General features: G+C 47.8%; 1 non-coding gene across 1 annotated transcript; it reads right to left on the bottom strand.

Annotated features, from left to right (window-relative positions):
- Window positions 1–1,931: 1,931 nt before the first annotated feature.
- On the bottom strand, window positions 1,932–2,007 carry TRNAV-CAC (transfer RNA valine (anticodon CAC)). The gene has a single exon. It is a non-coding gene; the product is annotated as a tRNA-Val (tRNA).
- Window positions 2,008–24,609: the final 22,602 nt, after the last annotated feature.

The following is a 24,609-nucleotide window of genomic DNA, read 5'->3' as shown; positions in this document are numbered from 1 at the left end:
GAGGCCCACCGTGTAGAGTTTCTTTTTAAGGTATTAATAGACGGGGAAAAGATGCATGTGGGAAAAGATGGTCCTTTAAGGACCCTGATTCTGAACCATGTAAGGCTTTAAAGGTAATAGCTTGCACTTCAAATCATGCCTGAGAACAAATGGACAGTTTCCTTTAGAACCTCTGAGATGTATGTGTTCCCAGTGTTTTGTTCCAATCAGCAGTGCCTGAATATGTTCCAAGTGGCTGAAACATGCTGAGTGCCATGATATAGCCTTACTCTATCATCACATGGTACTTTCATCATCATGGTCACAGCGCAGTGCCCCGTGGGTACTGCACCTGCACAGGCCTGCCATGGAAGAAACTTCTAGAGGTTTGAAAGACTTGAGTGCTCCCTGACCCTCCCCTGCACTGGAGTTTTCTGCCATTTTCCAGGCGCGAGGAAGGGATGGGAAGTGGCATCCCTCAGTTCTGTCTCAGCCGCAGCAGAGAGCTGACACTTCTCTTCAAGCACTTTTTGTTTCTGACTTTTCCATATTTCCCTTTCTCTGAGGGAAGATATAACTCTAAAGACCTCCATGGCTGTCTACGATTCTTCTTCACCTCATTCTGGAGTCTGAGAATTTGTTTTTTCTTTAACGGAAAATATACTGAGGTTTTTAACTTTTTCATTATGGCAAAGGGAAGTCTTCAGATCATGTTGAAGATGGCATGATAGGGGCCTGACAGATTACCATTCTCTGTGGCCTGTCTGCCTGGAGAGTGAAAATGGAGCTATCTGGTTCTGTCTTGAGCTTACCCAGAAGGCATGATTGATAGAGCAGAGTGCTCTTTGTGAAAGGCTTTGGCTTTGCCAGCCTGATTATGGCATTCCTCCTCCAGCAGGTCAGAGCTGAGAGCCAAAGTAAACATGATGGTGGGACAAGGGGCACTTGTTTCCCCCCCCCCCAAATACTTTTTCAAATGCCAGAATACCCCTCCCCCATGGCTCTTACATGGGGTCGCCAGGTCCCTCTTCGCCACCAGCGGGAGGTTTTTGGGGCAGAGTCTGAGGAAGGTGGGGTTTAGGGAAGAGAAGGACTTCAATGCAATAGAGTCCAATGGCCAAAGCGGCTATTTTCTCCCGGGGAATTGATCTCTATCCGGCTGCCCTCTGCCAGGTTTTCTTTTTCTTTTGATATGATGATTTATCGTTAAATTGTCAAATATATAAATAAAAATTAAGACAGAGGCAGCCAAGACTAAGATCCCCTCCCCCCGCATTTGGGTGATGGGGTGTGTGAGGGAGCATTGGACCTTAGCCTCGACTAACTCTCTCTTCATTTTTATTTATATTTTTAATGATTTAACAATCAATTATAATATCAAAAGAAAAAACCAATGGAGGGCAGCCAGAAAAGTAAGCAGCCGCAAGGAGAAGAACTGAGAATCACATTACAAGAGCATCGGGAAGACCTGGAGAGAGTGCGAGGTGGGCGCGAGGTCAACTCTGAGGGACTGAAAACTCATGCCTAACTCCGAGGAACAACCGAGTCAGTCTGGGGGCGAACGTGAGTCAAAGTACCCATGCATAAAAGACCATAGTCTTAGCACACATTACTTTCTTTCTACCACTGAAGGACACTGACCCTCCCTCCCCTTAGCTGATTCTGTGGGAGAGTTCTGACTTTTCTATGATTCAGCTTGTTTCTGGAGTCATTGTAAACAACTTTGGCCCCATTAGGGAGAGATATGATGAATATTTACACTAAACAAATAAATGACTATTAACTCCATGCCCATTCTCTTTGAGGGACACACAAACACATGAACACATTAAGCTGCCTTAAACTGCCTGAATCAGATCTTTGGTCCATCAAAGTCAATATTACGTACTTGGATTGGCAGTGGCTCTCCAGGGTCTCAGGCAGAGGTCTTTCACTTGCCTAGTCCCTTTAACTGGAGAAGCCAGAGATTGAACTTGGGACCTTCTGCATGTGAAGCAGATGCTCTACCACTGAGCCACTGGCTTCTCCCCCACTTTATGTCTCTACTCAAGTCACCCAGCAAGTTTCCATGGCAGAGTGAGGGGTTCCCATATCCTAGATAATCCATGACACCACACAATGTAATATACTACTGTTTTTTTTTGTAGATCTGTTTCCCACAGACCAATATGGCTGCCTATTACTGTATCTATATTTTGAACAACAAGGTATTATGCTTCTCCTTTATCAGCTATAGTGCCAGAAGGAGAAACTATGTACATGAAGCAGGCGTGAGTTCACAGGCCTTTCCTCTGTTTCCGTCTGGGCACACCCAGGCAAGTCAAATTCCCTAGCTGAACCACTTCTCCTTGTTTATAATATGCTCTTCCTCTTGATGCAGCAGTTGTGAGACGAGAGATTACATTCTAGCCTTGACCCATTATGTTATCCAAACATCTTGCTGATATTGCCATAGGCCCCTTAGTCTCCTCACTTCTACAAACATGTCTGGAAACTCTGCTTCCTGTTGATTGGCCATGCAGGGATGTAGCCCGCAGCATGTGGGAGGGGGAACAAAACAGAAAGCATGAGCCATTTCCACTTGGCCCCCAGAATTCAGGGAGGTGTTCCACTCCTGCAGAGTGCTAATGTCTGGTCTGGGAGAGGAAGGGAGGCGGCAAGTGCATTATTTTCCATACTCTCAGAAATGGCATCCTTTCTGAAATAGACCGTAACACTGCCATTCTCAAAAATATGCTAATAACCATAAGAAGCAAACAAGCTATTACAATAGCACAGTCCATACGCTAGAATGAAGGTTGCCAGGTCCCTCTTCACTAGTGGCGGGAGGTTTGGGGGGCGGAGCCTGAGCAGGGTGGGGTTTGGGGAGGGACGTTAATGCCATAGAGTCCAGTTGCAAAAGCAGCCATTTTCTCCAGGTGAACTGATCTCTATCGGCTGGAGGTCAGTTGTAATACCGGGAGATCTCCAGCTAATACCTGGAGGCTGGAACCCTAGTAAGGAGCCCCAGGTGTCTATGCTTCTTGGGGTGTATGTGATACATACAACTCCCCCTGAATTGAAAGTTGGATTAGGGCTTGTACATTATCTTTCAAAAAATGAGTCAGATTCTTGAATACCAGAATTAAATTAGTCATTTCTGGATGGAATTCCCCCACCCTACCACCTTCATCTCGTTGGGATAAATTCCCAGAGATTTGCATCCATCACCAGTGGAATGAAGCAATGACAGGCAGAAGGTGGAAATGATGAGCACGAAACTCCAACTGGGCTGATAGTGCTCCTGTGTCCCTATCATGCACATATCTCTTGAAACTGAAGATCCTCTCCCCTCACTGCCTCCTATGTTTTACGGCCCAGGAAATGAAAACTAGGCTGCAAGGTACCAGAATAACTATTAGACAGGAGGGTCTGCTCCCTCTACTCTTCTCCCCTGTAGTCTGCTCCCAGTTGCCAGAATTAATTTTATTTGTATTCAGAACATTTCCGATATTTACGAATAGACAAAGGGCTCAAATCTTGATTTAGTTAATTCCCAGCTACACGTTCCTACAGGAAAATGGTGCCAGAGGAAAGGGTTAAGAAGCTTCTTCGCCCCCCGCCCCCTCCCTCCTTTCAAATCATGGCCTCAGTGGCTGAATTGCTTTTTTAAAAAATCCTTTAAATGCATCACACACACAACATGCAATTCCTTCTTGATCTGTTGCTTCTGTCTCAATCAGCCAAGCATGAGAGCCAGTGTGGTATAGTGGTTAACAGCGATGGACTCTAATGTGGAGAACCAGGTTGGTTTCCCCACTCCTCCGCATGAAGCCAGCTGGGTGACCTTGAGCTAGTCACAGTTTTCCCTGAACTCTCTCAGCCCCACATACCTCAAGGTGTCTGTTGTGGGGACAGGAAGGGAAGGCCATTGTAAGCCGGTTTGAAAGTAGAGAAAATCAGGGTATAAAAACCAGCACTTCTTTTTCTTCTTCCTCTTCTTCTTCTTCTTTAAATCCTGGCCTTCTCTGAATCTGTTTGCCCTTTCTATTCTTTACTATCTGTTGGATGTGTCCCTTGCACCTTCCTTCCCTAATGTACCTAATCAGCATGGTATAGTGGTTTGGAGTAGTGGACTCTGATCTGGAGAACCAGGTTTGATTCCCCACTCTTACACATGAGCGGTTGTCGCTAATCTGGTAAACTGGATTTGTTTCCCTACTCCTATACATGCAGCCTGCTGGGTGACCTTGGGCTAGTCACAGTCTCTCAGTCCCTGCTACCTCACAGGGTGTCTGTTGTGGGGAGGGGAAGGGAAGGTGACTGTAAGTCGGGCTGAGTCCTCCTTAAGTGGAACAGAAAGTCGGCATATAAAAACCAACTCTTCTTCTTCTTCTTCTTCTTCTGTAACTCATGACCCAAAATTTCCTACAGGTGCAATAGCATTTAGCAAGATCCTTTGATTCTTATTCACAGCATTCAAACGCCCTGCACACTGCAAGTCTGGGTTTCCCCTGTTGCCCCCTGCCACACAAGGCAAAGAAAACCCATGACATTAGTTTCCTTCTGCAGCCATCTGATATCCTGAGCATGGTGCATATTGGCTCTTACATAACTGTCATGCCTCATGCTACGCAGGTCCACAGCTGGAGATTTCCAGCATTGAGCAACTCATACAGTAGCGGCTACCCACGAGCTTCGGACCAATTTTTCATATGACAAGAACGAGAGATTAAAGGCTACTCCAGATTTTGTTCCTTTCCAGCAAAAGCCTTTCTCTGTTTTTGAAGAAGTTACAGGGGGTTGCTGAACCATCTACTCATTAGTTCATGTTTGGTTATGGTGCTGACTGATAGTTAGGGTTGCCAAGTCCCTCTTCACCACCAGCGGGAGGTTTTGGGGTTAAAGCCTGAGGAGGGCGGGGTTTGGGGTGGGACCAATTGCCAGAGCGGCCATTTTCTCCAGGCGAACTGATCTCTATCGGCTGGGGATCAGTTGTAATAGCAGGAAATCTCCAGCTAAGACCTGGAGGTTGGCAACCTGACTGATAGTGTGGCATTTGTGTTCCAGTTTCCAGCACATCCTTCCCATCCACTCCCCGCCCCCATTCTTGCTTTCCAGTGCAGTGCGTTGACTGTGGCAAACCTCCCATGAACTAGAGCCTGTCTCTTCAGGCTGTCTGTGATCCCAACAAGCTCTTAAAGGGAGACAGCTTTTCTGCCTACATACTTATACTCAACAGTGTCTGGCCAGCAAGTATTGGTGGGAAAGGCAGTCTTTTTGTATTCCTGCCTTCCTGATGAAATCAATACAATAAAGCATACTATCTGGGTTTAATAAATCCATGGGCCAGCTCCAACCAGCTTTTCCACTGGTTAAAAAAGGAGGACAAGTCCCCTTAGACACCAAAAACTATGCGGGGGATGGGGGGTTTCTGAGATGTATGTACAAAAATATAGGAGCTGTAATGAGGTGGAAAACTGGGAGAGAAGGGCACAGATATTTTTTGCCTGCATTGTAAAATGGGGTATCATTTAGTTCTGGGAAGAAAAAGTACACTAAAAGGATTCAGTGGTTTTCTATCTGTTAGAATGAAGATTTATCTTTCAGCTGCTAATGGTGGTTTCTGAAAGGTAAGGTTTCCCCACTTCTATGATTAAGGCATCAAAAGCAGTATTACAGCCAGTGGAAGCGATGCTGGCACCACCCACAAGCTGTAGCTTTTCAATAAAGAATACCACTGGTCTTCATAGCACATGGCCTCCTGGGAAGTATTCTGGCTGATGGTAGCTGCCCCAAGCATAACTCGCTTTATTTTGGGTGGCTGTAATTTATGTCAAAATCCATATCAGAGATACTCCCAAACCAAGTGTCTGCCCCCAATGAAATCACAAATTCCCCTGTTCTGATATTAGTGTACAAAGGATTTCAGAATTCTCAACAGACCTGGAGAGCCCGGGCTAGCCTGATCTTAGCAGAAGCTTAGCAGGGTCAGCCCTGGTGGTCAGAACTTGGATGGAAGACCACCAAAGAAGTCCAGCGTTCTGAGGCAGAGGCAGGTAATGGGAAACTGCCTCGGAACGTCTCTTGCCTTGAAAACCCTCCGGGGCTGCCATAAGTCAGCTGTGATTTGACATCAAAAAGGAAAGAAAAAATGCTTCTATACCTTCGATTCCTTCCTCTTAAATCATTTCTACATGTGCCACTGAAAAATCAGCTTGGAGCCACTCCCTTACTATTTGTGCCATTTGTGACTATTGTTAATGAGGGGAAGAGAGAGAAAGCAAGCGGAAAAGAGCTGTTTTAAATTGATTGTACTTTCCAGCTAATTAGGTTTTGCATATGCATTGCAGAATGTGGAAACACATAAAGCACTTTATTGTCATGTGTGAAAACACTCTTAATCTACACTGAAAGGTAGATCCTTGTTCCCTTTGATGGTGCAGCCATTACTGAAATGTATTCCTATCCCTCCAAAAAGCCCCTGAGGGAACAATACCAGGGATTAGAAACTGAAGGTTTCTAATGTTTCCATCCATTTCAGCAGTCGAGTTTATTCTGATTCTGGTATCCTCTTATTGCTGTGACCTAAAGACCCTCACAACTAGAGAACCTTCCAGTCTAATTTATAAGAACCAATGTCATTTTGAAAACAAAGCTATAAACAAAAGGAACTTCTCTGGCTTGGCTTCACATCACTGAGCTCTACAGCAGCATCAAGAGATTAAAACTCTGACTGGGGGGGGGGGATCATGAGTAATGTCCAAAACAAGAGCCCCATTGATAACGCCTGAGCAATGTTCAGCCTCTGAGAGTTCAACCCTTTGGTGTCTACAGGGGCTGGATGCTGAAGGAATCTTATCGCCAAGGAGACAGTGTGTTTCTGTGATAGCAGATAAAACCTTGCCCAGTCATTTACGGAAGACAGGGGATCCAAAAGGTCTCGGGCTCAATCCACCAAGGACAGCCATTTCACCCATTTCCAAGAACCCACTGAAATTAAAAGAATTTATGCATTCACTGAAAGCAGCATTTTGATAGATTATCCTCATTGCTAGTTACTTGGCATAAAGAGGACGAAAGGGGGAAGTCTGAGGTTGGGGATATAGTCATGTGAATGCTATTAGTTCTTTCTGTTGGAGACTGTTTACATAGGCAAGAGTATCAAGACAGGTCCTCAGGCAATCAAGGCGAGTATTGTCTACTATGACTGGCGGCAGGTTTTCAAGGGCGGTGGTCTTTCATATGACCTCCTACCTCAACCTTTTAGCTGGTGATGCTGGGGACTGTACTTAGGACCTTCTGCATGGATAACTGATTTTGATAGACCCCGTGGTCTGACTCAGTATATAAGGCAGCTTCATGTTCCACTGGCGGGGAAGAGGAAATTATCATAAGGATATCAAAGCACTGGGCAAGGTGAGCCAGAAATTATGGGGGAAAGGAGATGAGTATGCCGACGGCCATTTTTCATAATCAGTCTTGTGCTTTTTGCAAGAGCCAAACTGCATTGGCTGGAACATTGGGTTTGGATGGGAGGAACTCCAGTTCAAATCCTTGCTTGTGCTCAAAGTCCAGTGATTTAGGGGGGAGGATCACTTTCTTAGCCTCACAAGTAGGGTTGCCAGGTGGGTGATTTTGTGCACACAATGACATCACTTCCAGTTTTACTTCTGGAAGCACTGCATCACTGCAGCCAATTTAACACTCAACCCAAAAAATTGGAGGTTTGAGTGTTAAATCAGCCACGGCGATGAAGGGCTTCCGGAAGTAAAACCGTAAGTGATGTCATCATGTGTGAGCCCTCACTCATGCCCGCGGCCGCCCCAACCCAGCCTTCTAAAACCTCCTGCCGATGGGGGGGGGGGGGCTGGCAATCCTACCAAGGTTGTTCTGAGGTTTAAATGCCAAATTGCCAGACTGAGGTCCTGGACGGAAAGGCAAATACAAAGGCATCTAATAAGCAACACTTCCAGTTCCAACACTGAATTGTTTAGTATTTTTCCTAAGCTGCAGCACCTGGCAGGGTTGGTCCTTATCCTTTTTATTTTTAAACCTGGCTGTCTTGTTTCCTTCTCTTTAACGAATCTGACTGTGAGGTGTGCACGTGTGATGAATTGCAGCTCTCCTGGGCAGCGCTTCAGTTGGAAAATAACAGGTGCCTTAGGAATAAGTGCAAAGAAGGGGGGATTCATCTTTCATGTTAAGTTACAGCCAAAGATGAGAACTCATCTATTCATCATTGTGAAGCTGGATGACACCCCCCTCCAACATTCTCTTTATTGTTGCACAAGACGTTTATGCAACTTTGCCTCTGAAATAGAATCCAAATCTTGAGTTAGAGCTAAAGCAGACAAGCAGAAACTTCATGGGAGGTGTCTGATGTTGGGCTGCACCTCTGCAGATGGCAAGTGTGGGATTAAAAGTCTGAAGTGTTTCCCCACATTCTGAAAAACCTACTCACATAAACTAAACTAAAAAGCTAGCTTAGAATCTTTTCCCCAACAAAGACCTTTTCTGCACACTGGAGTTACTCCTGATTTTCTTGGCAGTCGATCCACAAGCTTTGGAATCGGTCTAGGCTGGGCTCTTCTGCACATTTGCCCTCTCTATATATTTTTACAGTTACAGGGTCAGTTTATTGTCTTCCACACATGGCTTAAATAACAAGGATTTTCCAGGGAGGGTGCTGTCGTCATCGGTAGGGCTGTTGATTCGGTTCGGCCCGAACTGAAAATCAGCCGAATTTCCCCTGATTCGGTGGTTTTTAGTTCGGGAGGAACCGAACTCAAAACTGGTGGGCAACCGGGGGGCCGAATTCAGCGAGTTCGGGAGTTCGCGAATAAATTCAGTGAATTCGGCCCCTTTAAAAAGATCTCTGTTCCCCCCCCCCCCAGTGCCTCCAGGGAGCTTCCCTGGAGGCGCGCGGCGGGCCCTTTAAATAGATTTGCGCCTCCCGCCCGGGAGGCACAAATCTATTTGAAGCCTCCCCCCCAGCCCTGCCGGGACTTGACAACCCCCCCACCCCCTTCCCCAGAGTCCCGGCGGACGGGGCGGGGGGTCTGGAAACCCCTGGCTGGGCACAGAGGTTTCCAGACCCCCCGCCCCGTCCGCCGGGACTCTGGGGAAGGGGGTGGGGGGGTTGCCAATCCCCTGTGCCCAGCCAGTGTTGGCTGGGCACAGGGGTTTCCAGACCCCCCACCCCATCCGCCAGGACTCTGGGGAAGGGGGTGGGGGGGTTGCCAATCCCCTGTGCCCAGCCAGTGTTGGCTGGGCACAGGGGTTTCCAGACCCCCCGCCCCGTCCGCCAGGACTCTGGGGAAGGGGGTGGGGGGTTGCCAATCCCCTGTGCCCAGCCAGCGTTGGCTGGGCACAGGGGTTTCCAGACCCCCCGCCTCGTCCACCGGGACTCTGGGGAAAGGGGTGGAGGGTTGTCAAGTCCCGGCAGGGCTAGGGGGGGAGGCTTCATAGATGTTTGCCTCCCGGCCGGGAGGCACAGACCTATTTGAAGCCCCTCCCCCAGCCCTGCCGGGAGTCCCGGAAGGGCAGGTGGGGGGCTGACAGGACCCTCTGTGCAGAGGGTTTCAAGACCCCCCCCCAGCCCTGCTGGGACTCCCGGCAGGGCTGGCGGGGGGCTGGCAGGACCCTGTGCGCAGAGGGTTTCCAGACCCCCCCCCAGCCCTGCCGGGAGACCCCTAAATCCTTGGCAACCCCCCACCCCCTTGCCCAGAATCCCGGCGGACGGGGCGGGGGGTCTGGAAACCCCTGTGCCCAGCCAACGCTGCCTGGGCACAGGGGATTGGCAACCCCCGGACCCCCTTCCCCAGAGTTCCGGTGGACGGGGCGGGGGGTCTGGAAACCCCTGTGCCCAGCCAACGCTGGCTGGGCACAGGGGATTGGCAACCCCCGGACCCCCTTCCCCAGAGTTCCGGTGGACGGGGCGGGGGGTCTGGAAACCCCTGTGCCCAGCCAACGCTGGCTGGGCACAGGGGATTGGCAACCCCCCCACCCCCTTCCCCAGAGTCCCGGCGGACGGGGCGGGGGGTCTGGAAACCCCTGTGCCCAGCCAACGCTGGCTGGGCACAGGGGATTGGCAACCCCCCCACCCCTTCCCCTGAGTCCCGGCGGACGGCGCGGGGGGACTGGAAACCCCTGTGCCCAGCCAACGCTGGCTGGGCACAGGGGATTGGCAAACCCCCCCCCTTCCCCAGAGTCCTGGCGGACGGGGCGGGGGGTCTGGAAACCCCTGTGCCCAGCCAACGCTGGCTGGGCAGAGGGGATTGGCAACCCCCCCACCCCCTTACCCTGATTCCGGCGGACGGGGCGGGGGGTCTGGAAACCCCTGTGCCCAGCCAACGTTGGCTGGGCACAGGGGATTGGCAACCCCCCACCCCTTCCCCAGAGTCCCTCTGCGCTGCCTGCGCAGACAGCGCAGAGGGGCTTGTTTAAAGGGTCCACCGCGCGCCTTCAGGGAGCTTCCCTGAAGGGTCCACCGCACGCCTTCAGGGAGCTTTCCAGCTGGGAGGCGCAGATCTGTTTAAAGGGCCCCCGCGCGCCTTCAGGGAATCCCCCTGAAGGCGTGCGGGGGCCGAATTTTCCCCCGAACTCCGGATCCCCCCGAATTTTCGGGGATCCGAAGCGGGGGAGTTCGGACTTCGGCACGGCCCGAATAAAAACGGGCCGAATTTTGCCAAAGCCGAACTATACCAAAAAAAATTTTTCAACAGCCCTAGTCAGCGGTGTTGTTATTGGTGGCATCAAAGCACCCCCTTATTTTTTCAAGGCCCTAAAATATCGATATAATGCTGTAGTGTTGTCATGATAGTTCAACCAGGTTCTCTGAATTCTCAGCATTCATTTAAAAAAATGTAGGTCTCTACCTCTTATCTCACGGAGATATGCCTTTTTCCTTATATCTCCGCAAGGGAAGGTACTAGAGACTTACTTTTTGTTGATGAAAGCTGGGAATCCAGAGAACCTGCTTGAAGTATCATTACAACACTATAGCATTATATCAATATTTTATGGCCTTTAAAAAAACTCATCTTGGGTGGGGGAGGGGATGGTTTAACAATGCTGACAGTCCAGTCTTTGAACAGTGGGCTGGAAATGCGGTGGGACAAAGAAAACCAATCGAAACATTTCGCACTAGGAAAAAGGCAACTCAAAATCAGCTTCCAGAAAAACATTGAGGTAAAAGTAGTCTCAAAAGAGCCACGAAAACCTGGGGAGGGAACAATAAAAAAAGAAGAAGGTAGAAGTCAGGGTAGAAGCCAGAACTAATAAAGCAGCAGAAGCAGCAGAAGAGTTGGTTTTTATACGCCGACTTTCTCTGCCACTTAAGGCAGAATCAAACCGGCTTACAGTCACCTTCCCTTCTCCTCCCCACAACAGACACCCTGTGAGGTAGGTGAGGCTGAGAGAGAATGACTTGCCCAGGGTCACCCAGCTGGCTTCGTGTGGAGGAGGGGGGAAACAAATCCAGTTCACCAGATTAGCTTCCACAGCTCAAGTGGAGGAGGGGGGAATCAGACCCAGTTCTCCAGATCAGACAATCTTAACCACTAAAGATTTGCACATGTAGAAAACACTGTGGATGGGGAAGAATGGGGCTGTTCCCAAGTAGCTGGCTTGGCAGCCTACCCATTCCTATGACCTGTGAAGTTCATGGCAAGCCTGCTTTCAGTTTGCACTCAACACTGGCCCATGGAGCTAATATAACCTTATATTAGGTACAGTCCTATGTCTTATAATGAGAATTGCAACACAGAGTGAGTGTGTTCATCTTGCTGCTTGACCACTGATTTACTGGTGGGTGTGTTCCTGCTGCTGTGTGGTTGACATATGATTGACTAGCAGTAGTTTACTGTTCAGTCGCAGTTGGAAGATGCATGCATAATAGTTCACTGCCGTTTCCCCTTGACTGCTAAAAAGAGTCCATGCAGTGGTTCAGGGGTAGAGACCACGCTTGCCTTTTCTTTTCAGAAATATGTTGTTTTGAGAAAAGCACAACAAGCACAATGCTTGGATGCTAAGGAGCCATTCTGTTGATGCAAGTGCTGCTCCTCTGGTAGAAGAAGAGTTAGTTTTTATATGACAACTTTATCTACCACTTAAGGAAGAATCAAGCCGGCTTACAATCACCTTCCCTTCCCCTCCCCACAACAGACACCCTATGAGGTAGGTGGGACTGAGAGAGGTCTAAGAGAGCTGTGACTAGCCCAAGGTCACCCAGCTGGCTAGGCTTCATGTGGAGGAGTAGGGAAACCAACCCGGTTCACTAGATTAGCGTCCACCACTCATGTGGAGGAGTGGGGAATCAAACCTGGTTCTCCAGATTAGAGTCTACCGCTCCAAACCACTGCTCTTAACCACTAAACCACACTGGCTCTCTACGCTGGAATGGAGGAAGGGGCCATAGAGCATATGCTTAGCAGGCAGAAGATCCCAGGTTCAATTCCCTCCATCTCCAGTTAAAAGGATTAGGTGGTAGGTGCAGATCCACTGCCCAACAGAGTAGACCATTACTGACCTTGATGGACCAATACTTCGATTCAATATGAGGCAGTTTCATACGTTCATGTGTATTCAGTGGCTTTTCCACTGGATACAGGGGCTTATTGTCAGTTCCCCCCTCCTTCTACAGACTCCCAGTTGGCTGTTTCTTTGGGTCCACTGACCTGTAGGAGCACAGTCTTGGGTGGTACAGAAGGTTGCAATGAGAGGGGGGTAGGCAGGGAAGTTGCATTCTTCTAGCGTAACCGCTCATGCTCCTTGGGATCCAAGCCAAAAACATCTTCTGTACTTAACCAGAGCTATTTACAAAAACTGTCTGGAAGAGAGAACTCACACTGTGAAATCAGATTATGAAACACACATCGTTTTCCAGCTTGCCCGTTTGGAGACCCAGGTCCCCCTATGTCCTTCATATGAAAACCCACTATATACAACTCAAAATAATCTCTCTCATATTGACTCATAGTGTTGATTTGTAGGGCACTCGGGAGAGACCAGTCACTCTCCAAGCAATTCAAAGTAGCTCTCCACCCCTCCTGCAGTGTTGCTGGAATCTCTTGATTATCCTTCCCTTAGCTACCGCAGCAGCTTCTTTTTCTCTCTCTTTCATGTGAAGTAGAAGGAGTTACAAACACACATGTGCACCTTTGTTCTGGTTGGGCAAATGACATCACCAGCACTCTTTCCCATTAGCCTCTCTTCCTCTGGACGAGAAAGGAGCGTGCTGTTGACTTTTCCCTCCTTTATCAAAGCCATAATTTGCTTCTTTTAGGGAAAACACAGAGGTAGCTGTAATTTCCCCCCTGCAGGGCAAGCAACAAATTGGGATGGTTCTGATTTGCTTTGGGAAGGGTTTCTCCATCCAAACACCACTATGGTTACCAACCTCCAGGTACTAGCTGGCAATCTCCTGCTATTACAACTGATCTCCAGCCGATAAGAGATCAGTTCCCATGGAGAAAATGGCTGCTTTGGCAACTGGACTCTATGGCATTGAAGTCCCTCTTCTCCGCAAACCCTGCCCTCCTCAGGCTCCACTCCCAAAATCTCCAGGTACTTCCCAACCCGGAGTTGGCAACCCTAAGCACCACTGTGAAACACTAAATTTTCCACAAGCCACCATTGAGTGACTGGCTCCATCCACTAAGCTGCCATTTTGCAAATGACTCCACCCACTGAGCTGCCATTTTATAACTGGTCGCTCCCAAAGCTTTTGAAAACTAAGTAGCTTCCAGAAACATAAAATCTGCCCTTCCCTGTCATAAGGCCCATCAGCGATCATGTCCTTTAAAAACAAAAACAGTGTTACATGTGTACCCCACTGCAAGGGAATTTTTGGCTTGAAGATGTAATAGAGCAGAACAACTTTGTTGATGGGGCAGCGCAAGCGGAACTTAACTGATGAATCCACCAAAGCAAGATGAACTTGTCAAGCAATATTGCTGCAGCTAAACCAGTGAAGTTCTTCTGTACACTGCCACAGTTGCATCCATCTCTAACATCATAATGCGCAGTTACCCCCATCCATCTCCTGATGACTGCTATAAAAGGAGCACGTTGAACATGTCCGTCACATAATTGCCATGCTCTTTTGACAAGAGGTATATTTCTGGTGCAGTCAATACTTTAGCCCTGAAAACTAGGGGTGAACTCTATTACAAGGGTGGTGTTCTGAGAAATGGAGAGACGGCCATAGTGGCAGAGGTGCCTCATCCTCATATTTTATTTTTGTTTACTTCATTTATACTATGACTTTTTCTCCAATGGGGACCCAAAGCAGCTTACATCGGTCTCCTCTCCTCCATTTTATCCTCACAACAGCATTGCTGTGAGGTGTGTTAGGTTGAGTGTGTGTGACTGGCCAAAGGTAGGGTTGCCAGCCTCCAGGTAGTAGCTGGAGATCTCCCGCTATTACAACTGATCTCCAGCTGGTAGAGATCAGTTCACCTGGAGAAAATGGCCACTTGGCAATTGGACTCTATGGCATTGAAATCCCTTCCAAAACTCTGCCCTCCTCAGGATCCGCCCACAAAATCTCCAGGTATTTCCCAACTCAGAGCTGGCAACCCTAGCCAAAGGTCACCCAGCCAGCTTCCATGACAGAGTAAGGATTTGAACCTCAGTCTTCCAGGTCCCAGTCTCGCTCTAACCATTACATCACACTGGTTTTCTGAAGTGGCGTTTAAACTTTGCCACACTTCTGTTTCCTCCATCTGTGGCATCTGTCTACTGAAGTGCCAGTTCAAACGGCTTTTCATCGTGTTGTTTTCTCATCTTTATTAACTTTTTGTTTTTGTTTTGGCAGTGATTCATTTCCTTCCTCATTGCTTTTCATTCTTTGGTGCATTTTAAAATAACTCCCATTGCAAATTTCCCATCCAAATGTTTGGCGGAGTACTTACTGCCTGACCTGCTATTATTTGTTGATCTTGCACTTCACAAAGAGATTAAGTAAGTACCCAGCAATTACTTAAAAGACGGGACCAGGATATCGCCAGTGTTCTCCCTACCTGGACTTCCAGAGTTCTAAAGCTGAGCCAGACTGCCGAGCATTGTGAGAAGCTTGTTGACTTCCTTTTCTTGTTGTCTTTGTTTTATTTTGTTGTGCATGTTGGCCCCGGATGTTTGCATTCTTCACAAAACCAAAGCATCTGCAAATCCTGAAAATTGCAGGCCAGGCAATTATTATTTTTTTCTTCATGTACGCATGGTCTTTTCTCACCTCACAGCTAGTATAAATTCTAAACTTGAAAGCAATTGTAAATACTTGTGTGGGGCCTGCTTCGAAGCAGAATCCATGCCTGGCCCCTGACATCCACTACAAGGCTATGTGTGATTCTAAGGTAAAAGAAAGGTACCGTGCATCTGGTCAGAGGCCCGCACGGATGTTGATGACAATCCAAGCCAACAAACGGGAACAAGATTCAAGATTCAGGCCCACGCTGGCTTTGGAAACAAATCCCACTCATTATTGTTCTGGCTAGGGTTGCCGACCTCCAGGTAATAGCTGAAGATCTCCTTCTATTACAACTGATCTCCAGCTGATAGAGATCAGTTCACCTGGAGAAAAATTGCTGCTTTGGCAATTATTGGACTCTATGGCATTGAAGTCCCTCCCCTCCCCAAACCCTGCCCTCCTCAGGCTCCACCCCAAAAATCTCCAGGTATTACCCAACCCGGAGCTGCATGTATGCTGGAAGTTTCCCTGCTTTCCAGACATGCAGAGGCCCAATTCGATGGAGACCACGGCATGCATGGAGAAGGGTCTTCAGCCTTCGCACGCATACACCCCGTGCTGTTTCTCCTGCCTGAAACAGCTCCAGGGAATCACTATTCAGATATTGCCAGTCTTCAAGGGAGTTGTTAAATTGTACTGTCTTACCACTTACTTTGACCCCCCCCCCCTTGAAAACAGGTGTGGGGAAGTCGAGGTAGGATTTGACCTGTTCACAATCTTCTCACACACGCTGATGGGATGAGGGTTTGGGGCAGGAATTGCTGTGGTTCTGTAGAGAATAAACACCAGAATGGATCTTGCTTGTACCTGTGGAGTGGCTGTGACATCCCAAAAAGGGCAAATGAAGCTGAACTCTGCGGGCCCGATGGCTGGTGACAACCCACTGCCATAGCTTGCTGCAATCCACATTGTACATTTCTTGTAGGCTCCTGTCTTGACCCTATGCAAGAAAGGAAGTATGTATACACAGCAGAAGATTGTTAAAAAAAACAACCCTGTGTAGAATGGAGAATTTTATCTAAAATAACGCCTTTAACTAGCTGGGGTATTTGTAAAATAAGTCCATTGTATCTTTCACACTACAGTCAACTACACTGTCTGTGATACTGAGGGCATTCCCAGAATATGGAGAAAACACCTTATATGCGTAGCCTTTGTGAGTCCTTTCCATGGCTGGTTCCAAGCTTTGGGGAGGGCTGCCAGTGCCCAGGGACTAGGGTTGCCAACTTCCAGGTAGTAGCTGGAGATCTCCCGCTATTACAACTGATCAGTTCACCTGTAGAAAATGGCTGCTATGGCATTGAAGTACCTCCCCAAACCCCACCCTCCTCAGGCCCCGCCCCAAAAATCTCCAGGTATTTCCCAACCCAGAGCTGGCAACACTACTAGGGTCCCCCTCCCTTCTTCCTAGGGTTGCCAACCTCCAGGTACTAGTTGGAGATCTCCTGCTATTACAACTGATCTCCAGCTGATAGAGATCAGTTCACCTGGAGAAAATGGTCGCTTTGGCAATTGGACTCTATGGCATTGAAGTCCCTCCCCTCCCCAAATCCCGCCCTCCTCAGGCCCCGCCCCAAAAACCTCGCACCGGAGGCAAAGAGGGACCTGGCAACCCTACTTCTTCCTTTGACCCCCCCCCCACTCACACCTCCCTTGCCCCATGCCCTCTGGCTTGCTTGAGCACCCTACTTCCTACACTCACAGCTGCCCACATGCCCTTTCTCTGGGTGGTGCGGACAGCTGGGAGTGCCACGGCCTGAGCCTCCAGGAGTGTTTTTGCCCCCATGCACAGCCTGCATGCCCTTCCCTGGCAGCACTGGATAGCACATTCACCTGAGAATATGGGGGGGCAGAGAACCACAAGCCAGCAGGCAGGGGAAAGGGAGATGGCAGGGGAGGTACGTAGGGGTGCAGGTTGGCAGTGCAGGGCCCACCAGAAGCTGTGGACCCTCACAGCTGCCTGACCTCAGGATATCCTGGCCCTGGCCCTTTCACAGGCACAACCTGATCTAAGGCTGCTGATTCGAAAGCAAATGGCATTGCTTTCAATAGCACATTTCTCAGCAAGTGGACTTAAGCTTGCAGCCATAAATGTTCCTACAGTAAAAGGTGACCACAGCTTTGCTTGTTCACCTTGATTTACAATCTGTTAGTACAAGGCTTGGTCTCCTGGCTCCATTCATGCCACCTGTTGGTTCTAAAGCACTTCATCAGGAGAATCAGTCTTCCTGGACAATGCCTTTATCGCAGGGCTGTCTTGTGTTGTTCTCTCTTCCTCTTGGTCTTTCTGTCATTCCTGGCTGCAGTGAGCTGTCTGGGAAGGACTCCAATTTGTTTCCATCTGATGTGAGCTTGTCCCACTTCAGTCCCCGTTGGCCTTCGGGTCACTATGTTTATTGAGCCCCTCCTCTGGCTTTCTAAATTCAGCCTTCAGTGCCCTTTGGTCTCTTTTCATGTCATGAGAGGCGTGGTGAATAGCCAGCTGTACAATAGCTGTGGAACTATTTGTTTCATAGAATCATAGAGCTGGAAGGGACCACCAGGGTCATCTAGTCCAACCCCTTGCACAATGCAGGAAATTCACAAATACCTCCCCCCCCACACACACACACACAGTGACCCCTACTCCATGCCCAGAGGATGGCAAAAAAGAAAACCTCCAGGATCCCTGGCCAGTCCAGCCTGGAGGAAAATTGCTTCCTGGCCCCAAAGTGGTGATTGGCATTTCCCTGGGCATGTAAGAAAGGGCCAAGAGAGCCAAACACCTTCCTGCCCATTTCATAATTGTTTGTCACGGTTGTGCTTGACCACAGATTAGACCAGCAGAGGGCAAGGAAGGTCACTGTGAACCGGGATTTTCTAATAACCTTCCCACTACACCGTGCCGGTGGAAAAATGTGAGCAATGTGTTAAGGTACAAAAATACACATAGCTACATGCCACCTGCCCTGACCTGGATGGCCCAGGCTAGCCCGATCTCGTCAGATCTCAGAAGCTAAGCAGGGTCACCCCTGGTTAGTATTTGGATGGGAGACCTCCAAGGAATACCAGGGTTGCTGAGCAGAGGAAGGCACTGGCAAACCACCTCTGATAGTCTCTTGCCATGAAAACCCCAAAAAGGGGTTCCATAGGTTGGCTGTGACTTGACGGCACTTTACACAAACACACATGCCACCTAAGGGGAAAGATCAGATATAAATTGAATAAATAAATAAATTGCAAGTCAGACATAGGTTTCCCAAGGGTTCAAAAACATTTGCAGGGAAGAGTTTGTGGGTGGGATAGAGGGGTTCCTCCCTTCTCTTGCCCACCAATTGTCCCCTGCAATCCGTCCCCTGTTCTCATTTTTACTCTCCATCCAACTCCCATCCCCAGACTGGCTTTAACTAGGGTTGCCAGGTCCCTCTTTGCCACCGGCGGGAGGTTTTGGGGGCGGGGCCTGAGGAGGGCGGGGTTTGGGGAGGGGAGGGACTTCAGTGCCATAGAGTCAAATTGCCAAAGCGGCCATTTTCTCCAGGTGAACTGATCTCTATTGGCTGGAGATCAGTTGTAATAGCAAGAAGTTCTGCATTTAGGTAGGAAAAATCAAATGCATAATTATAGGATGGGGGAGACTTGTCTGAGCAGTAGTGTGTGTGAAGAGGATCTTGGGGTCTTAGTAGACTGAACACTGAACATGAGTCAGCAGTCTGATGCGGTAGCTAAAAAGGCAAATGCGGTCTTGGGCTGCATTAACAGAAGTATAGTGTCCAGATCACGCGAAGTGATGGTATCGCTTTACTCTGCTCTGGTTAGACCTCACCTAGAGTACTGTGTTCAGTTTTGGGCACCACAATTTAAGAAAGATGTAGACAAGCTGGAACGTGTCCAGAGGAGTGCAACAAAGAGGGTGAGGGGTCTGGAGACCAAGTCCTATGAGGAAAGGTTGAAGGAGCTGGGTATGTTTAACCTGAAGAGGAGAAGACTGAGAGGGGACATGATAACCATGTCCAAGTATTTGAGGGGCTGTCATATAGAGGATGGTGCTGAGTTGTTTTCTGTTGCTCAAGAAGGCTGGACCAGAACCAACGGGTTGAAATTAAATCAAAAGAGTTTCCGTCTAGACATTAAGAAGAACTTTCTAACAATTAGAGCGGTTCCCCAGTGGAACAGCTTCCTCAGGAGGTGGTAAGCTCTCCTTCCATGGAGGTTTTTAAGAAGAGGTTAGATGGCCATCTGTCAGCAATGCTGATTCTGTGACCTTAGGCAGATGATGAGAGGGAGGGCATCTTGGCCATCTTCTGGTCACTAGGGGTGTGGGGGAGGGGAGGTAGTTGTGAATTTCCTGCATTGTGCAGGGGGTTGGACTTGATGACCCTGGTGGTCCCTTCCAACTCTATGATTCTATGAAATCTCCAGCTAGTACCTGGAGGTTGGTAACCCTAGCTTTAACATTTTAAAAAATCTGGCCTGGGAGAAAACTGCCTAAAGGAAAGAGTTGCAGGGGGAAATTCAGCTAAGCCAGTTCTCTGATGCGAATACCCCCCTTCTCATCATTTCTGTTACCTGGCAAATATATGGGGTTATATCCTATGGTTGCTTCATTGGAAGGATTTTCCCTGCCTTTCCCTGGAGAGCCAGTGTGGTGTAGTGGTTAAGAGCGGTGGTTTGGAGCGGTGGACTCTGATCTGGAGAACCGGGTTTGATTCCCCACTCCTCCACATGAGCAGCGGAGGCTAATCTGGTGAACCGGGTTGGTTTCCCCACTCCTACACATTAAGCCAGCTGGGTGACCTTGGGCTTGTCACACTCTCTCAGCCCCACCTACTTTACAGGGTGTCTGTTGTGGGGAGGGGAAGGGAAGGTGATCATAAGCCGGTTTGATTCTGCCTTAAGTGGTAGAGAAAGTCGGCATTTAAAAACTAACTCTTCTTCTTTCCATCTCCCAGCAGCCCCCATCCCCATTCACCCTGAAATCCCTCAGCTGAGAGTCATGGACATTTGTAATCAAAATGCCCCGTAGAATATTGGTCTGCACTAAAGAGGGAGAATTGTGCAAAACTGCCCCCATCTTCCCCCCCCCACCATTGTGCCTAGAGTTGCCAACCTCCAGGTACTAGCTGGAGATCTCCTGCTATTACAACTGATCTCCAGCCGACAGAGATCAGTTCACCTGGAGAAAATGGCGGCTTTGGCAATGGGACTCTGTGGCATTGAAGTCCCTCCCCTCCCCAAACCCCAACCTCCTCAGGCCCCGCCCCAAAAACCTCTTGCCAGGGGCGAAGAGGGACCTGGCAACCCTAATTGTGCCAAGTGTTCAGGCAAGGGTTATTCATTCTCCCATCATGGCTGGCTTTTAGTTGATAAATAGTGCACCTTTTTGAGCTACCAAAGGCAACATGAGAGGAGTTACAATGAAATGAGCAACCACTTTACTCACATTGTCATAGGCTGCCTCTAATATGTCTTTTAATTCCCCATTACAGTACCACTAGAACCAACATAGCCTCTCAGAAATTAACATATTTGCTGGTCACTTCCAGTTTCACCAATTAAAATTGCCCTGGTTTGTTTAAACAACTAAACCTTTAGTTGATTAATCTGCCAATTCAAACAAATTAAAGGTTGCAGCCCTGGTTTCCCCCCGCCCTAAATACACATCAAACTATCCAGTGACATTTTCATACATTTTAAGAGACAGACCGTGAAAGGTATTGCTATTAAAAGTAGTACTGGAAGGAGTCTTTGTTCATTCCAGGTGAAAGTTCTGAAGACCCTTTGATGAAAGTTGGTGGGATTTTACAAGGGGAACAGCTGCAAAACTAAGCCCAAACATAGCAGACTCTGTTGTTCCATCTCCCTGATTCTCATAGGAAGTCCCATGGCTCTGAGTCACATCCTAATTCTAAAAGGCCTGGGTGTTATCGGTCACAGGCCCTGACATTTTGCCAAGTAATCTGTCTGTTGGTTGAACTCTGGAAAGAAGAGGGCACTGCTCCTTTAAGGCTACAGTCCTAACTGGAGAACCTTGGAAATAAATCTTATTGAAATCTTTGTGAGACATTTCTAAATTAACGTGGATAAGAAAGGGCTGTAAGTGTGGCTCAGGCTGGAAGGCTAGGCATAATTATTGAGAAACAAGTCCCACCGGTGGACTTTTGAGGACTTACTTTTGAGAAAACATAATGGTTTCGGATTATTGTTTTCCAGGTTTGTAGGACAATCAGGGAAAAAATCTTCAACCTTTCATTATTTTAATCCTGTGGGGAGGGTGGCTGCTTGCCTGAGATACTGAGTATAGCCAAAACTACCAACCTTAAATATCAGGAAATGCTTCAGTATATTATTGATCTTACATGCATCTTGGTACTCCTACAATAAAGAGTCTTGCTTGTGGCAATGTCCACCTCTCCTACTTCTGACATTAGTCAACAGTTTTGAAAACCCACATTTGGATAAAAGTCTAGAACTAGATGTTAGGGGGGGGTACTATGTGGTTGCCACTGAAAGCTGAATCCCTGCATCATTGCCATTCTCTCTCCCACTGGAATGTATGATATCATGGTGACATCACTGTGGGTTTCCCCACCCCATAAGTAGCATCCAATGAAATGGAACGAGGGAAGAGAAGAACACAGATTGATAAAGGAAGTGTTGTATTACCTGGGGGAGGAGGAAATGCAAGGCATTTGGCAGCAACCACACGTCCTTCATAATGTCTAGTCCCATTAGGGATGCCAGATCCCTCTTCACAACCGGCAGGAGGTTTTTGTGGTGGAGCCTGAAAAGGCCGAGCTTTGGGGAGGGGAGGGACTTCAATGCCATAGAGTCCAATTGCCAAAAACGCCATTTTCTCCAGGTGGACGGATCTCTATCGGCTGGAGATCAGTTGTAATAGCAGGAGATCTCCAGCTAATACCTGGAGGTTGGCAACCCTAAGTCCCATCCCAATACGGTTTCCAGAATTCAAGAATGGAGTAAATGTGAAGCTGGCAGGAACCTTTGGTGAGTAAACTGAAGCCCCCGAATTGACCTGCGCTCAGAAATAAATGGGGAGCTGGTACAGATCTTAGAGCACAAGTATTAACAGCTCCCAAGATGATGAGTGGGTTGCTGCAGTCTGAACTAATTGAAATACTTTATAATAATATTTAGTATGTCTAGAGTACTTTCCCCTAAGTGCTCAAAATTCCTCACGTACAATTATATTAGCAATTGTTATGACCATTCCGTAAAGTGCCTTTTCTTTACTCATCTTGTTTTTTTTCCTTTCCAAAGCTAATAACAACACAGAAGATGGATGTTGGTTTCAACCGGTAAAACTGCACAGGGATGGAAAGGTTAAATCTCTCTCTCCTCCTCCCTTCCCCCTCATTCTCTGTTGTCCCAGTCTTAATTAGGACCTAATTAGTAGTCATTCGTCTTTTTAGAAATGCTGTGAAAAACTATGGATCTCCTAATTTGTTTTGGTCCTGAGAGCCAGACTAAATGTGAGTTGTGGTTGCCACCACAAAAAAATATGTATTTATGTATCTGAAACATTTATTAGCTGGCTTTCTACCTTGCAGAACTCAAGGTGGCTTAAAGGCAAAGGTAGCCCCCTGTGTAAGCACTGGGTCATTACTGACCCATGGGGTGATGTCACATCCTGACATTTACTAGGCAGACTATGTTTATGGGGTGGTTTGCCATTGCCTTCCCCAGTCATCTTCCCTTTACCCCAGCAAGCTGGGTACTCATTTTACCAACCTCTGAAGGATGGAAGGTTGAGTCAACCTTGAGCCAGCTACTCAGGTCGTGAGCAGAGCTTTTGACTGCAGTACCGCAGCTTACCACTCTGCAGCACAGGGCTCCCTCAAAGTGGGTAACAACATAAATAAAACAACAATTATAAAAACTTCTAAAAGACCCCAATTTAAAATCTCAGTTAGGACTACGAATAAATAAAAAACTAAATTAGTCAAATACAGTCCTAAATAAAACTGTAGCGAACAGTTGTGATGTCATTGTGGCAGGATGGGTCCTTCAGGCACCTCGGTGCTACCAAGATGATGTGGAATTTATCCTACTGGCCCAGGTCTCAAGTAACCAGCGCTCAATGAGGAGTTCCTCTTCCAACACCATTTCACTATCCTCAACAGAAATGAGAAACTTCGACTGCTTATCACCACCAGAAGCTTGTTCAGATGGACTAGTTTAGTCCTTCTCTGTTTGTTTCTTTTTGTCTCTTTAAAGACTCTTCTTCCGAATAAGAATGCCCGGCTTTTCCTGGCCACATTCCTTGTCCTTTAGGTAGTGCGGGACAAGTGAGGTGTTTTTATACAGGGGAACAATTGATCAGAATAAGACACCAACTTCATGAAAAGAAAATGTAGCTTTACTTGTAATTAAAGCCATCGATCACAAAAAGAAAACACACAGTAAGCAAAAAAAGTCCAACTACAGAGCCAGGGGGAAAAAGAAAAGAGAATATAAACACAATCATCTTTCCCTAGGTCTTAAATATCTCCCCTTTGGATGGTTATTGGAGAAAGAGGACAAATAAACATATAATTGCCCTGTTTGTTGCCATCTTTTCCTGTGCTGGTTCCGTCCAGGCCTCTGAAAGCCATGTTTGTCTCCTCGCCAATCAAGTAAAGAGCCAAAAAAAGGGGGGGCATCCCTTTCTGGCATTCCATGCAAAACCATCAACAAAGGCCCCTTTGCCCTTTTTTAAAGCACCGCAGACACTGTCCCTTACCTCGTAGAACGCCCTAATTTTCTGGCTCCATTTATGTAGAAGTAACCCCATTGAATAAAATGGAACTTACCTCTGAGCAAAGATACTTTCTTCTTTAATGATACTGCTCATTTAGCCTACAAGCCTTGAGCAATGACAGTGAAGATACACAGAACGGCACTGCAAGTGACCTTTTGCCTGTATGGTGTAGTGGTTAAGAGCAGTGGTTTGGAGCTGCAGAGTCTGATCTGGAGAACCGGGTATGATTCCCCACTCCTCCACATGAGCGGCAGACGCTAATCTGGTGAACCGGGTTGGTTTCCCCACGCCTCCACACAAAGCCAGCTGGGTGACCTTGTGCTGGTTCTCTCCAAACTCTCTCAGTCCCACCTACCTCACAAGGTGTCTGTTGTGGGGAGGGGAAGGGAAGGTGATTGTAAGCCGGTTTGATTCTTCCTTAAGTGGTAGAGAAAGACGGCATATAAAAACCAACTCTTCTTCTTCTTCTTCTTTATTTAAGACAGCTCTATTGTTTTGTGGGTTATTCACCATTAATATACCAATTTATATACCAAAATATACCAATATACCAATTGTAGCAGGCTGAAAGATAACGAGAGAGCCAAGGGGCCTCTGTCAATACATCAGTCCCACTGCCATAGTTCTATGAGGGGCGAGTGTGAGGATCCTTCAGTAGACA

Source organism: Euleptes europaea, chromosome 1 (assembly GCF_029931775.1).
Source record: "Euleptes europaea isolate rEulEur1 chromosome 1, rEulEur1.hap1, whole genome shotgun sequence".
Taxonomy (NCBI): domain Eukaryota; kingdom Metazoa; phylum Chordata; class Lepidosauria; order Squamata; family Sphaerodactylidae; genus Euleptes; species Euleptes europaea.
This window is presented reverse-complemented; position numbering and strand designations above follow the sequence as displayed.